Below are 15,369 nucleotides of genomic sequence, written 5' to 3' on the forward strand. Positions count from 1 at the left end.
AACTAATACGTCAGTAATGGAGATAAAGTGGAATAATTTTTTTAAATCTCAGTCTGAAAAAGTCAGGAAGAGATAAACAAAGGAAATGGACAAATGGTACAACTAGCGATGCGATAGACTTAGCCAAACCGTGACAATGGTTACGTTAAATGTAAAAGATCTAAAATCACCAGTTAAATGGCAGAGATTTTTGTACCTGCTAGAAAAGCAAAACCCCACTATATATTGTCTATAAGAAACGAGCTTCATATATTAAACAGAGCCAAGTTAAAATGAAAATGTGGTGAAGGGCATGTAATGAAAACACTAACATAAGAAAGCTACAGTGACTATCTTAGTATCAGACAACGTAGAACAGGAATAGATAGAGAGAGAGAGAGAGAGAGATGGATAGATAGATATGAGAGAGAGAGAGAGAGAGAGAGAGAGAGAGAGAGAGAGAGAGAGAGAGATTGGTCTATTAATTAAGAACATACAACAATCTTAAGTTTGCACGTCCCTAATAATAGGTGTTGAAGTAGATGAGGCAAAGAATCTGACATGGTGATATTAAATTAAAAATAAACAGTAGGAATACATTTATGTTCCCAAGTATTTGGGAAGTATACAAAATATGTTTAAATTATCCAATGCATCAAAGAAAAGGAAAAGCAAAGGAAAATTAGAAATATTTTAAACTAAAATTTAAAAAACAGCATAAAATTTTGCAGCTCTAGCAAAAGCAGTGCTTAGAAGGAAATTTTTAGTATTAAATGCTTGTGTTAGAAGTCTAAAAATCCATAGTCTAAGGCTCTATTCTTAGAAGCAAAAAAAAAAAAAAAAGAGGGGGGGGAATATCAAAGTAAACCCAAAATGAGAGAAGGAGGGGAATAATAAAGACCAGAGCAAAAATCGATAAGGGGAAAAAGCGTAACGATAGGGAAAAATCGATGAAACCAAAAGTTAATTCTTTGAAAAAAAAAATCGGTAAAATTTGTGAATCTCTGGTTGACTGAATAAGAAGAGAAGATATAAATTACCAATACCAAGAATCAAAAGGGGCCCATCACTACAGATTCTACAGACAGTAAAATGATAATAAGGAAAGATTATAAAGAGCTTTCTGCCAGTGCTTTAACCACTTAGATAAAATGGAGACACTTCTTGAAAGATATCAAATATAAGAAAGATGTAAAAATCTGAATAGATCTGTATTTATCTAAAAATTAAATTTACAATTTAAAATCGTCCCACAAAGAAAATTTCAGGCCCATATGACTTCAGTGATAAATTTTATCGACATTTTGAGAAATTTATAATAACGATAATAAAATAACATAATGATACGCAAAATATTTGAGAAAATATTGGAGGAAAATACTACTCAATTCATTTTATGATATCAGAACTACCTTGATAGCAAGATACCAAACCCAGACAAAAACATCAAAAGAAAGGAAAACAAACAAAATTAATCACAAAAAAGAACGCAGATTCCTTTATAAAATGTTAACAACTAAAATTAAGCAATAAAAGAAAATATATATTATGACCAAATGGAATTCATATTAAAAATTTGAGATTAATGTTTGAATGTCAATCAACATTATCCACCATATTATCAAAATAAAGAAGAAAATGTACGTAATTACCTCAATAGATGGAGTAAAAGCATCTGGCAAAATTCAACAGCCATTCATGATTAAAACTCTCAACAAACTGAAAGAAGTAGGGAACATTTCCAAACTACTAAAGGCCATTTGCAGGTGATTCAGTTACAGTGTATTCACTGGTGAAAGACTAACGCTTTTCTCTGAAGTTCAGGACCTACCAGGCAGTGATGCCTGTCGCCACCACGTCTAGGCAACATTGTATCAGAGGTTCTTTCTGGTGCATAAGGCAAACATAATGTAGATGGCGAGAGAAGAAATAAGATTGTCTTCATTAGTGGGTTACACAGTCGTGCACGCGGGAAATCCTAAGGAATCTGCAAAAGCTTCGGAATTAAGAAATGCGTTTAACCAGGTCACATGATGAAAGGTTAATACGCAGTAATTAATTATATTTATCCATGTTAGCAATGAGCCATTGAAAAAAGAAATCTTTAAAATGTCCATTATCAATAACTTCAAAAATATTATGTAGAAATAAAAATATCAAAATATGTGTAATACTTACATACTGAAGACTACAGAATATTGCCGAGGAAAATTAAAGAAACCTAAATAAACGACATGATGTGTGCACTGATTGGAACACTTGATATTATTACAGTAGCAACTGTCCTCTGATTAATTCATGGCTATACGAATCAAAATCTCAACATGCTTTTCAGTAGAATATAACAGGCTGATGCTAAAACTTATTTGAAAATGCAGAGGACTTAGACTAGCCTAGATCGTTTGGGTAAAAAAAAAAAAAAAAAAAAATCCTGTTATGAGCCAATTGAAGGGACACATCCCAAAATGAAGGTTAACGAACGATGCCAGTAGAGGGGAGCAGGACTCGGAGTGAAACGCCAGGGCAGAGCGAGTCAGAGTTGGGGGTTCTCCATCAGGGCGAGAGGGGACCCGAGGGAGATGGGACCCGAGGGTACCGGCAGGAAGCAGCGTTTGCTGATGCCGCTCAGGCTCAGCAGTTCTCACCCAAAGGCTGAGCCCGGCTGTAACGTAACGTAGCGTAACGTAACGGGCAGCTCGATGCCGCCTCGGACTCCGCATCCCCACGCAGCTGCAGAGACTATGAGAAAACTGACATCGGCCGAAGGGTGGGGGGTGGGAGGGGCAGGGGACAGCCAGGAAATGGCCAGGCAGCCACGGGGGAGTCAGATAATGAAAAGGGCTAATGCGCCAAGAGTGTCCTTCGCGAACGTCCTTGTACCCGACAGTATAGCTTAAAACACGCCAAGAAAATAAAGAGAGGTAGAAAATTCTCAATCGCAGTAAAAGACGTTAACTTAAATCTCAGAAACTAACAGATTAAATGGAATGAAAGGGGAAAATGTAGGATATCACACGTAGTGAGTTTGGTCTAATTTAAGTTTCAGTACTGAAACTGAACAAGTAGAGGGTACACATTCCTTTTAAATAGTCATAAAACTCACCACAACTGGGCATTTATTACTGAACGTAGAAATCACGTATTTTAAACACATAAATAAATCCCAGAGTACACCGTCTCTCAATAAATGCAGACATTGGTGCTTTAAAAAGCAATTAGATCCAAACTATATGAATCTGAACAGGAAAAAATAGTGTGAAGGCACAAATACCAAAAATTCAAGGTGGAAGGAGGTGAATAATAGTTTGTAGAAGACATTTTACAATCCAGACATAGTGAAATTATCACGGAACTAAATAGCCAGCCTTGTCTCGAGAGGAAGTAGAAAGTCTAAAACAGCAGAACACGACGCAGTCAGCAGAAGGCAAGGAGCTCGGTGGCCTAAAAATGTCTTCGGGACCCTGCGGGTGAGGAGGACAGTGAGCTCGGCCGAGCCTGCGATGTCGCCTGCACGGACGCTTATGCTCTCAGCCTTGCAGTGGGAAGTCGAGAGCGACTCAGAGTCTCTCGTGAGGTTGTACGCCGCTGGCCGGGCCCTGGGCACCTCGGGGTTCTGCTGGGGTGGAGGGCCCTCTATCACGCTCAGGTGACAGCTGGAAGCACTCCTCTCCAGGATGCCTGCTCAGAGGCTGCCTCAGGGCAGGGTGCTGGCTTCCCCTAAAGCAGGTGACCTGAGGAGCACAGAAAACACACTCCCAGAATGGGGGCTGTGGCCTTGTACCCCGGCCTCGGGGAATGAGGTCCTGTCATTTGTCACAGTCCGTTCACCAGAGGCGGGTCAGGGAGGCCCACACTCCTGTGCCACGTGTCTGTGTCGGCCTTACCCGTGGTGGGGAACCTCAGGAAAGCTCCAGACCCGCACCCCGACTCGGGGAGGGGAGTGGCTGGACACGAGGCTGCTGGCAGAAGCCGCTCTAGAACTCGCCCCGAGCTGCTGTTCCTATGACAGCAAGAGCGAGCTGGCGTCCCTCCTCTAGGGAAGGGCAGAGCCAAGAGGCGCCTGGGATGGAGCAGCGGGCGAGAAGGCTGGCACTGGGGGACCCCTGGTGGGGGACGGGAGAGCCTAGCGCTAAGTCTGAAGCTGCCTTCACCCAGAAACCTCCCGCCCCGTCTCTAACTTCTCCCACCTGCGAGGGAGGAAGGGGGCACGGTCCGGGGGCCGGGGCGGGCGGGCAGGTGTGGGCCCCCCTCCCGGCCACCTGCCCTCTGCACAGCACTGCCCTGGGACCAGGACGCAGCGCTGGGCCAGGCTCCTGAGCAAGGGTCTTGTGCATTGTCCGCTGCGGAAACAGGTCGAACCAGTTCTGCTCCCATGTCCTCGTTCCAGGACCCCTGGCTGTGGGACCTGAGGGCACATTCCAGCAGTGTAGGAGGCCCGGCCTGGGGCGGGCGGGGTCATGGCCCCAGGGCCACCGGGCACACAGCAGTCAGGGGGCCCAGCACAGCCAAGAGCACCTCCAAGGTAGGCGATGCCTCAGCCGCCCTCCAGGAATGGGTGGGTGCCATTCGCCTGCACTGGGCCTCGGCCAGGCTCGGGGCCCTGGGGACAGGGAAGTGGTCATGATGGCAGGGCTCTGGGCTTTGACTTCGCAGGTGCTTGTGTGGGTTTGACCAGAACAAAGCAGCAAAGCCGGGGGCTTGAGGCACAGCTGAGGTCTGAGATCCAGGCGTGCAGGCTCTGCCCAGGCCTCGTGTGGGTGGCCACCGTCTGCCAGCGTCCTCGCATGGCTGACCCTCTGTGCCCGGCTGTGTCCTGATCATCTCTTCCCATAAGGACACCAGTCACCTGGGACCAGGGCCCACCTTAAGCGACCTCATTTTATCTGAATCACCCCTTTAAATACTGAAGTCCAAAAAGTCACTTTCTAAGGTTCTGGGGTTTGGGACATCAACATATGAATTTGGTGGCAGCACAGTTTTCTCCACAACAGCTCTCAAAAAATATTTGCTGGAGTATTTGACTAATGAATTCACAGATGGAAAATGAAGACGAGTCACACGCGATGTCAGATTCTCTGGTGCCTTCGGTCCCGAGGCTGGAGGGCACCTGGGCGGTGTGCGGCTCTAGTCAGGTGTGGAGCCCAGACACGCCAGCGGTCAGTGCTGCCGAGCTGCCTGGGTGACCGTGACGCGTGCACAGCGGATGCCACACACGCCCCTTCACCGGGTCACTGCGCTCGAAGGCAGCCCGGAGCTCGCTGTCCCTCCCGGAACCGCAGCAGCTGGAGCATCGCCGCAGACACGCCCCGCAGACACGCCCCGCAGACACGTCACGCAGACACGTCACGCAGACACGCCCCGCAGACACACCACGCAGACACGTCACGCAGACACGCCACGCAGACACGTCATGCAGACACGCCACGCAGACACGTCACGCAGACACGTCACGCAGACGCGCCACGATGCAGCATCCTCTCCAGGCTGCTGTCTTCGCCACGTGCTCACTCACCCGCCCCGGTCCCCGCCTGGCTGCCAGCTCCCCACGGAGCCCCCCGCGGGAGACGGTCGCCGTGAGCGCCTCTGCCCTCCTCACGTCCAGAAGGCCTCAGGCGCCTTCCTGGGGAGAAACCATTTTTCCTGAGACAGTCACCAAGTTCTGGTCATTACCCCTGTTGTTCCCCGAGGGCCCCAAACCCGAGGCCATTTTCAACCGGAAACCACTCGCCGTCAGCTTTCTGCCACGGTTGCTCAGAAGTCAACCTTCCGAAGACCCTTCTCGTCCTTGAAGTCACGTTAGGTCCACAGCGACTTGTAAGCACCTATGTTTAAAGGCGCGTGCCCGAGTCCTCATAACTCAGCCGGTCCTTCCGAACACTTGTCCCCAGACACAAAGCCACGGCAGCCTCGGCCCGCGGGAAGGGGCTGGGGATCCCGGGAACTCCTGCTGGAACTTCGCCCCCTTCCTGCGTGAGGCGGCTTCCAGGTGCACACGGGGAATCCAGGGTGACCACGGGCACCGGGCTGCGCTTGTCACCTCTGCAGGACTATTGTAAACATTGATTTATAATTTCAGTAAAAATAGATTGTAACTGTTTTATTAATTGAGGTATAATTAATAAGTACAACTTAAAGACAACACAAAACTCAGACATTAACTGTTAAATTTGGTAGTTTTTACAAATATGTACATCACGGCGCCAATCAGCATATGAAATATTTCCACCGTCACCGCGACTTCTGTGATATCGGCTAATATCGATCAGGAGGCGGGCAAACGCAGTGGCATCGTGCACCGTGCGCTCTAGGATCTGCTTTCCTGGTGCAGGACAACGTGTTCGATAGTCGCCCGTGGCTGTATGTGCGTGTGAGTATCTGTGCATATGTGTGCGTGCGTGTGAGTGTGTGTGCATGCATGTGAGTCTGGCTTGCGTGTGTGTGCGCGCACGTGCATGTGAGTGTGTGCGCGTGCGTGTGAGTGCGTGTGTGCGTGTGTGTGCGCGCGAGTGCATGTGTGTGTGCGTGTGTATAAGTGCGTGCGTGCGTGTGTGTTTATTGCTTTTCATCACTGCGTGTGTGACATTGAGTGAATAGCCCACAATTTAACTCTCTACCCGTTGATGGCTATTTGAGTCACTTCCAGTTTGGGGCTATTAGGAATAACGCCGCAGTAAACATTAGGGTCCGACAGTGTGAGGGTCACGAGTAACCAACTACCTAAGAGCAGACTTCTCAGCTCGTTGCCTTAAAGCGCTCGGCTGCCAGCGAGCAGGTGCGAGCCCCGCCCCGCGTCCCCTCCGCAGCCAGTGCTGGTCCCGCGTCCCCTCCGCTGGGCAGCGCCGCCTGGACGTCAGCAGAGCTCTCGCGGGCCTGAGGGGGATCCCGTGGGTTAAGTCGCACATCTTACGACTGATGGTGTCGGTCACTTTTGAAATGTTCGTTGACCATTTACGTATCTTCTTTTGACAAGTGTCTGTTTAAGACTTTTACCCATTTTTCACCTAAACTCCTGTTTTCTTATTGAAAGGTAAGATGTACTTATATGCATAAAAATTTTGTCAAAGTGCATACTGTATACGATATGTCACAAACCCCAAATGATGCAGTGCGGCTTGACCTCTCGGTTCGTTGTCTTTGTAACTTAAAAGAAATTTTTTGAAGTTCAATTTCCCCCTTTTTTCTCGTAAAAATATTCTTGGGTGTGTCCTATCTACGAGCACACGAAAAGACTGTCGACAGCATTAGCCGTTTTGAAAACTCGCGTTGAACCACAGCGCACTAGCATTGCGTCCTGAGACGCGCCCGTGGGCGGTTCGCGCGCGGAGGTGACGCGCAGAGGTGACGCGCGGAGGTGACGCGGCGCCCGCGCGGAGAGCTGGACACCGCTGCAGGAAGAAATTCCCACACGGCTGCGGACCGGCCTCGCTCCCGGGGTCTGCGAGGCCCAAACGCCGCAGCACAAAGAGTACAGAACTATTCTGTATTCAGTACAGTCGGCACTGTGACGAGCGACAAGCGACGCCGTGCAGACAGGTACTGACCCTTCAGGACCTGCCCGGGCCGCGCGGGAGCAGAAGGCGCTGCGGGGGATGCGGGCCGGTGCCGGTGCGGCGCCTCGGGAGACGGTTTGGCGATGTCTTTAACGGTCAAGGGCCCACAGCCCAGCGACCCCACTCCGCGCGCCCGCCCCGAGTGAACACGAACGCGAAGCGCGGCCGCCCGCGTCCCAGGCAGCATGTGACAAACGATCTTAAAAACGAAACAACGCGAGTGTCCAGGAGCCAGAGGACGGTCGCATGGACCGCGGCCGCCCGCGCGGTGGTCCCCCGCTTAGCGAGGAGGAGCGGCTGGCTCGCTCAGGCAATGCCACCGCGAGCTCCAAGGACACCGAGGACACCAGACCCACCGCGCAAAGCCGAACGCAGGGACGACGTCCCACAGGATCCCGCTTACACGGACCCGAGAAAACGCAAGCAGGTGTCGCAGCCCGCACATCGGCGCCCGGGAACGCTCTGTGGGGTGACACCCTAAAACTCGACTGTGGGGTGGCCGCTGAAACTCATTGAACTGTATGCATATTAAACTTAATTTTATGTAGTTTCTCCATAAAGCCATTAAAAACACTACAGTGAAACACTTTCCCGCATATCACGTTAGAAAAAGTTCCAAATTCCTTTAAGCAAACCACACTGAAGACACAGGCTCTCACGGTGGTGTTTGGAGCACAGAGCAGAACAGAAACTTGGCAGATGCTGGTGAGATGGAGCACCGTTCCTCCCGCGACCCAGCCCTCCCCCTCCCCCTCCTGCGACCCCATCCTGGGGCCGCGCCCTCGTCCAGCGGGCACAGCCTGGGGAGCAGGCCCCACTGTAGCGCCACAAACAGCGCCAGGGCCCTCCTCAGGGGTCTGCTGCGGTAACTGCAAAGCGTCCCCCCAAAGAATGCTGTCCAGATACCGTTGAAAAACGAGGAAAATCTCCACAAACTCATTTGTGGTCGTCTCCTTGATTTATTGCTAAGAAAAGTAGCACGGTGTAGATGTGTGCGTGTGATAGGCTGTCGCTAGTCTAAGAAAGACTCAGTCCCGTGACCACGTGGGAGAAGACAGTGGAGATGGACAGACGGATGGACAGATGGAGGTGGGGACGCCAGGGGCCGAGGCTGTGCTGAGGACACTTTTCTTGACTCTTAAACCATGGAAGTGATTTTGGAAAAGTAGAATTTGGTCAAAAAAAGCTGAAAAGCCTTGAAATTAACATAGAAAAAATGAATCTATCTGTGTATTAAAGTGATAGCACTAAAAAATTATATTTTTCAAGTAATTTTGAACACAGTGCTTTGAGCATCCCCGGTGATAGGTTCTAGATGCAGAGAAATTTGCAGAGAAATTTCAGAAACTGTACTCGGTGAATTTCTTTTTCGCGGTAACGTTGACATTATAGTTTTAAAACTTTTACATATGTTTTATGATAAATCAAATATATAAATACACAGTGTTGAAGAAAAGACTGTCAGCATATGGAGGTAAATAGACACACGTGTGTGTTCAAGTTAAGTATGAATTACAAACGTGCGCGCTTATCTCAGATGTAATTGATCGCCTACCAGCATTCCGAATCTAGATATAAAACCTGACCCTAAATATAGAAATCTAAAAGAGTCAGAGATTTTAAAAGAGAAATACAAAAGCAACCCCTCCTCTCTGTTCCATTACGGTGTACACGCGATTCATCGTTTCTGTACATCACTTTAAAAAATTACCAAATATATATATTAAAAAGTCGTGCATAAACCCCTGTTTGGCATTCTGCTGGCGTCCCCATGCATCTCTCCATGCGCAATCGTGGCATTCTTAAAAGCAAACGAACAAACATCCTGCCAAATTTTTGTCACTTATTTGTATCTGTGGACAGCATCACGCGTCCCCTGTGCTAGGTCTTCCTTAGAACTAGAGAACGCGAAAGGCGTCCACACGTCGCAGTGCGACTCCAACGAGAGCTCCACAGCCCCCCGAGAGCACAGGCGCGGAGCAGCACCTGGCGCTGCATCTTCGTTCTCGTCCCCTTGCTACCGGTCCCCGCTTCGTGAGCTCAGAGGGGCATCACATACCATAGACCTCACGTCTGCAGCCCTCGTGCCCTAGTTGTCCCTTGCCGGGCCCCGAAAACGCGACGGTCGAGGTACTGAACACTCCCACGGGCACAGGGACCCTCCTGTTGCCTTTTAGAAACACACTCTCCCCCCTCTTGGCATCCCCGACTCCCCTCTCTCATCCCCAAGCCCTGGCACCCACCCAACAGCGCTGTGTTTCTAAAGTTTTGTAACTTCGTGCCATCTATATCCTTTGGGACTGGTTTTGTCCTTCAGCCTCGTGCAAGGGACAAATCTCTGGCCATTCATCCGAGTCGCATGGACCGGTGTGGCTCCCTTCTGTGCACGGCCAAGCAGTAGTCCAATCCCCTGCCCTGGGGAGGACATGTGGCCGGTTCCACCTCTGCCTGTCACGAGGCGGCTGCCGGGCACGGCTGGAGTGGGCCGCCGTCTGCCTCTCTGGGACCAACGCCCGAGAACGCAGTCGCCGGACTGCATGGCCAGTGCGAGTTCAGTTTCGCGAGAAGCTGAAGCGTTTGATGTTGTCGCTATGTTGTTGTTTTTCATGTAGCCACTCTGGCAGGTGCATATATCACATTATGGTTTTCGTCTGCATTCCCCGGATGTCCAGTGGCGTCGAACATCACGTCCGGTGCCCATTTGCCATCTGTATACCCTCCTTGGTGAAATGTCTTTTTATGTCTTTTGCCCAAATTCTACTTGGAGTTTTTGGGTGGTTGTTTTGCTGTTGAGGCGTGGGTATTCTTTATATATGCTGGGTACCAGTCCTTCGTCGGATACGTGCGTCGCAAATATTTTCTCTGTCTACATTCCATTCTCGGAGCAGGGTCTGTCACAGAGCAAAAGTTTAAATTCGGATGAAGCCCAATTTATCAAACTTTCCTGTTATGGCTTCTGGTTTTGGTATCTGGTCTTAAGAATTCTTTGTCGGAATCTAGATCTTAAAGATTTTTCTCCTATATATTTCTAAAGGTTTTATAACTTTCCATTTAGGTCTGTGACCCAGTTGGAGTTAATTATCGTATAAGGTGTGAGATTCGGGTTGAGGGTTTTGGTTTCTTTCTTTTTCGCTTATCCGTGGCCGATTGCTCTGGTACCATTCGTCAAAAAGACTAACTTTCCTCACAGAATTGTTTTGCTTCTTGTCAACGTAAGTCAGGAATGTTGGCACGGGTTTCGCTCTAGGTTCTGTCTCCGGTGCCGATGCGGGGGGTGTGTGTCCCTCCACGACCCCACACCTCCTGACACCCGTAGCTTGTGATGTCCCGAAATCAGGCAGACAGACTCCTCCCACTTTATTCTCCTTGGTCAAAATCGTTTGAGCTCTTCTAAGCTCCATGCCTTTAAAAATAAATTTTAGAACAACTTGTCTATCTATATCTGTGAAAACCTTGCTGGGATCTAATTCATGTTTTAAATAGTATAACTCCTCCCCACTCTGCATCTTTTGCTGAAAATATGATCAAAGTTCAGCTTGCTTCTGTTCAACCGTCAACATGGGACCATTCTCCCCGACAGGCTGTACCGAGCACCTGCCAGAGGAAGCGCCTGTCCACTTTCCACAAGGAACCTGGGAGGCTTTGCGCTGATTGCTAACTCAGAAGTTTATTTTAAAAACTAAATGTTATTTTAAATATGCACATCTATCAGGTCTTAAAATTTAACGACCAGAATGGGTGGCGCTTCATGTGGAGAGCTGTCTCCCTGAGGAGGAGGGCCGGGGCTGGCCGGCCTGGACCCATGCCACCTGCCCTGCCCGCTTACCGAGGGGTCTCCAAGGGGAAGTAGGGCCGAGTTGTAAGCAAGTGTCCCCGTTATTTTTCTGTTTCTCTCCCTCAACACCCTGCTGCGTCCTTTACAAGTAAAGGCGAATAACTAAGAGCGAGCCGTTCACTTAATCAATACTTGTCCGGTGCCTAGGCTTGCAGCCCGGTGTGGGACTGAGGTCAGAGAACGTCACAGGCTGACGCAGCAGCTCCAAGCGGGAGGGGGCAGCGAGAACCCCGGGGAAGGGGTTCCTGGCCGGAAGCAGCCTGCAGGGGTGCAACGTGGGAGGCCATGGGCCTGGTGAGGAGCAGGCAGGTGGCAGCAGCCGGCCCCAGGAGCTTCGGGCCAGGAGGCACAGGGAAGCCTCTGGCAGCTCGGGGGACCCCAAGAAATAGGGCCCTCCTTTCGGCCTGGCTCTGAACGGGTCGAGGAACAGAATGACACAGGGAGGCCACGTCACTGCCAAGGGGCCCGGGCTGCAGGATGGACTCTGCGAGGCCTCTGGGCAGGTTTGGACGTGAGCAGCCGATTGCTCAAGCTGCAGCAGACACGATGGGAGCAGAGCGGAGCGTAAACTGTTTCTAGAAAGAGCTAAGGCCCAGAAAAGCAAGGCCTGCTGCTCAGAGAGTGGAGTGGGGGGTGCTGGGAGCTGAACCCCTTCCCTCTCACCCCCTCTTCCTTTCCCGAGGGCCCTCTGCCCCTCCCCTCGGCCTGGGGCCTAACTCTCTGTCTGCCACAACTCGAGTTTCTAACCCATGATTCACACGGGGAAAGGCCCATGGTCCCGCAGAGGCACGCGGGTGGCCAGGCCTCCATGCTGCACCCAGCGCGGCCTTGCCCTGCCAGAGAGGCCTGGCTGTCCCCGGACGTGACCTGAGAGAGTGGCCAGACCTCCGCACCCTGCCCAGGAAGCTTGTCCCTCCCTGCCACGCTTTGGATAATGGCACGAAGACATACACACAAGGGACAGTTTAAAGGTCTCAACTGCAGATGCAGAATATTGTTTATTTGTTTTTTCGACAGCTTAGGGAATGGAGAGAGGAAGGAAGAGATGAAGAATGTAAATTCTTAAGAATTTATTTGAAAAGAAAGAACCGCTAAATTATTCCATTACACATCTGTCCCATGACACTTTTTAAAAATGCCAATACTTACTGTTTAATTTAAATTTTCAAAACAAAATATTTACACAAGAAAAGTATGCAGCATAATCTAACCGTAGGTAACCACCATTCAAAGTTACTGATCATTAACATTTTGGCATTGATTTCAGATGTATTTCTCAGAAATAAAGTATTACTAACAGGGCTGACTACCTCTTCCCAGCCCCTGCTCCAGGGGCCCTCGAGTCCCCTGCAGGAGAGACTGTCCCACGTGTCATCGCCGTCCCCGTCATCGTGCCTGTGAAGAGCACACACATGGCTGTTCGCAGACCTTCGCCCTCGGCACCATCCTGCCTCCAGCCTTCTTTCATAATTACTATTTTTCTCACCCAACTTTACACTCCGAGGACGTATTCACGTTGATACAGTGGAGCCGCTGGCCTCGCTCGCGGCCCCGGGGAGCGTTCTGTTCTGTGAAATATGTCGGACTTCTTACCCAGGCCTCTGCCGGCTGCCATTCAAGTGTCCAGCCCTGCACTTCGCAAGCAATGCACGTGCCGTGCCTGGCATTTCCTGGCCGTGGACGATGAGCCCAGGCGTCGCAGGGGGACAGGGTGTGGGCATCTGCGGCTTTCAGATGTTGCCACGTGTCTCTCTAACTTTTTCACAGTGATTTAAACGCGCCCGGCGGCCCGGCTCTTTGCGTCCTGGGCCTGGCGGGTGTCATCAGTGGGTGTCATCCAGTGGGTGTAAAGTGGCATTTTGGACGCTGTCTGCAGGCTTCCCCATCACTAGTAAATCGGGGCATCTTTGCCCATGGCTTTTCCGTCCCGCTGTGCAGAGGGTCTGCGCCTGCCCCTGGCCCATTTTCCGCTTCTGTTCAACTGAAGTTACTTTTAATACGATTACATTTGTCAAGAAATTTTTTCTGCCTTTCCTCCAGTTTTTGACAAGGAAAAAATAAATCATAAACCCTCCCTTCTCTACCTCTGATCCGGTGTGTCCGAGTGTCCGAGAGCTCGGGAAGCCTGTGCAGAAGTGCTGGTCCGGGCCAGCTGTTTGGCGTCACAAACCGCATTCGGTGTTAGCCCCGGAGGGAAACGCGCCCCAGAGCCGCGCTGTGGACCGCCTCGCTCCTGAGACCAAAGTGTCGAGAAACTGGAGACTTCCCTGCTCCAGTGTTTCTCGCGAGCGAGGAGCCCTCCCTGGTCCCGCGGTCCCGCGGCCTCTGCGGTCCCCGGGGCCTCCTGGGCCGCTCGCCCCGCGGAGGAGCGCTCGGTGTTTAAACCGGCGACGGCGACGCGCAGCGACAGAGCAGCGGCGGAGGGGCGGGGGCGGGCGGGCTTCTTCCAAAGGCTGTTTTGCCGAAACACTTGAAAAAAGGGGGGAACCCAACTGACAACTCCGTCTGTTTGCCTCGCCCCGACAGCTGCCGCGGCGCCCGGGGCCCTCCGGTAAGGTGCGCGCCGGGGTCCGGGTCGCTCGGTGCGGGGGCCGGGCCCGCCAGGGCGCGGACTACGGGGAGCCCGCGGAGAGCGCTTCAGCGTCCCCTCCAGCCACCGCCACGGAAAACGGACGTTCCGGTCTCCGCTGCTCTGGAAACCCGTCTCCTGGGACCCACTCCCTTAAAGGAACTCGAGCCTGGCCAGGTCCCTCCTCGTCCCCCTTTCTCCGTCTCCAGGCGCTCTGGGACCTCGCGCGTGTCCTCCCCCAGGCCCCGGCCCCCGGCGCCGGCGAGGCACCCGTGGAAGGGGCGCACGGGGTCGGGGCGCTCGGGCCAGCGCGGCAGCCCACGTAGGCCACCGGTGGAGGGGGCTGTGGCGGGAGGCGGGAAAGGGCAGACGACAGGGACCGAGTCTGCAAGATGCTGGGACAAGGCGAGATGAGACTCTCCGGCTGCTGCGGGGACAGAACCTTTGGGAGGCGGTCGGAGGCGGGGCGTCGGTGGAGAGCATGGGAGCTGAGCTGTCCACTCGAGGAACCCGAGAGCGACAAGTCCGCGAGGAAGGGACCTCGCAGTAATTCCGAGTTACGGAGTCAGACGCTGAAGTGGGAAGCGGTGAGGTGAGGACGCGAGTCTTGGAGCGTAAAGGAGCTGCGCGCCGTCCAGGGACCCGGGGACCCGGCGCCCCAGCCACCCCTCCAGCCCCCGGGGCCCCTCCGCACGGCCCGCCGCGCTGCTGTGGCGGCCCAGGTCTTCTGGCCCCTTTGAAAACCCGCTCAAGGTTCCAGTGCAGGAGCCGCGGGGATCCCTCGGCGTCTGCGGGGTCCCCCCTGCGCGTGTTTTCCAGCCGCGAGTTTGAGACCCTAAGACGCCGCTGCATCGGAACCCCTGTCCGAGGCGGTCATGGAGTGCTGGCTGAGAGCGAAGCCACGCTCGAAAGACACGCACGTTTCATTGTGACTTAAATTGTGTACAATTCGTAACGACGTGTTTCTGTTTTCAAAAAGAAGGAGGAAAAAAATGAAGGAAATCGCAGGACCACCCTTCTCCCCCTCCCGCCTTTTGTCTTTCTCGCCCTCACTCTCCCGGCAACGTGCCAGGAGGTCCTGGGGCAGGAGGGACCCATCATTAGGAAAGCAAGAGGCATATGCGTTGATACATTGAAACGACTTGCATTCCAAACGTCGCCTCATGAATGCGAACCCATGTAAAGTGTGTATATTTAATCTTAATTGACAAAAACATTACGCACCCCCGCCGAGCTCTTAGAAACCCCAGCCCAGGCCCGGGTAACGAGACACGGTGAGAAAAAAGGTCGCGTTCGTAGGTTTCATTGAAACGACCTGGTATAATTCTCCTACTTCCCCGATTTAAACGACGTGGGCAGGGTGCCCGCCGCCCGTCCGTGGCCGGTGACAGCGCCGGGGCCACCGCTGCAGAGACGAGGCCGCAGCCGCGGGCCAC

The sequence above is a fragment of the Pteropus alecto genome, unplaced genomic scaffold, assembly GCF_000325575.1.
Source record: "Pteropus alecto unplaced genomic scaffold, ASM32557v1 scaffold137, whole genome shotgun sequence".
Classification (NCBI taxonomy): Eukaryota; Metazoa; Chordata; class Mammalia; order Chiroptera; family Pteropodidae; genus Pteropus; species Pteropus alecto.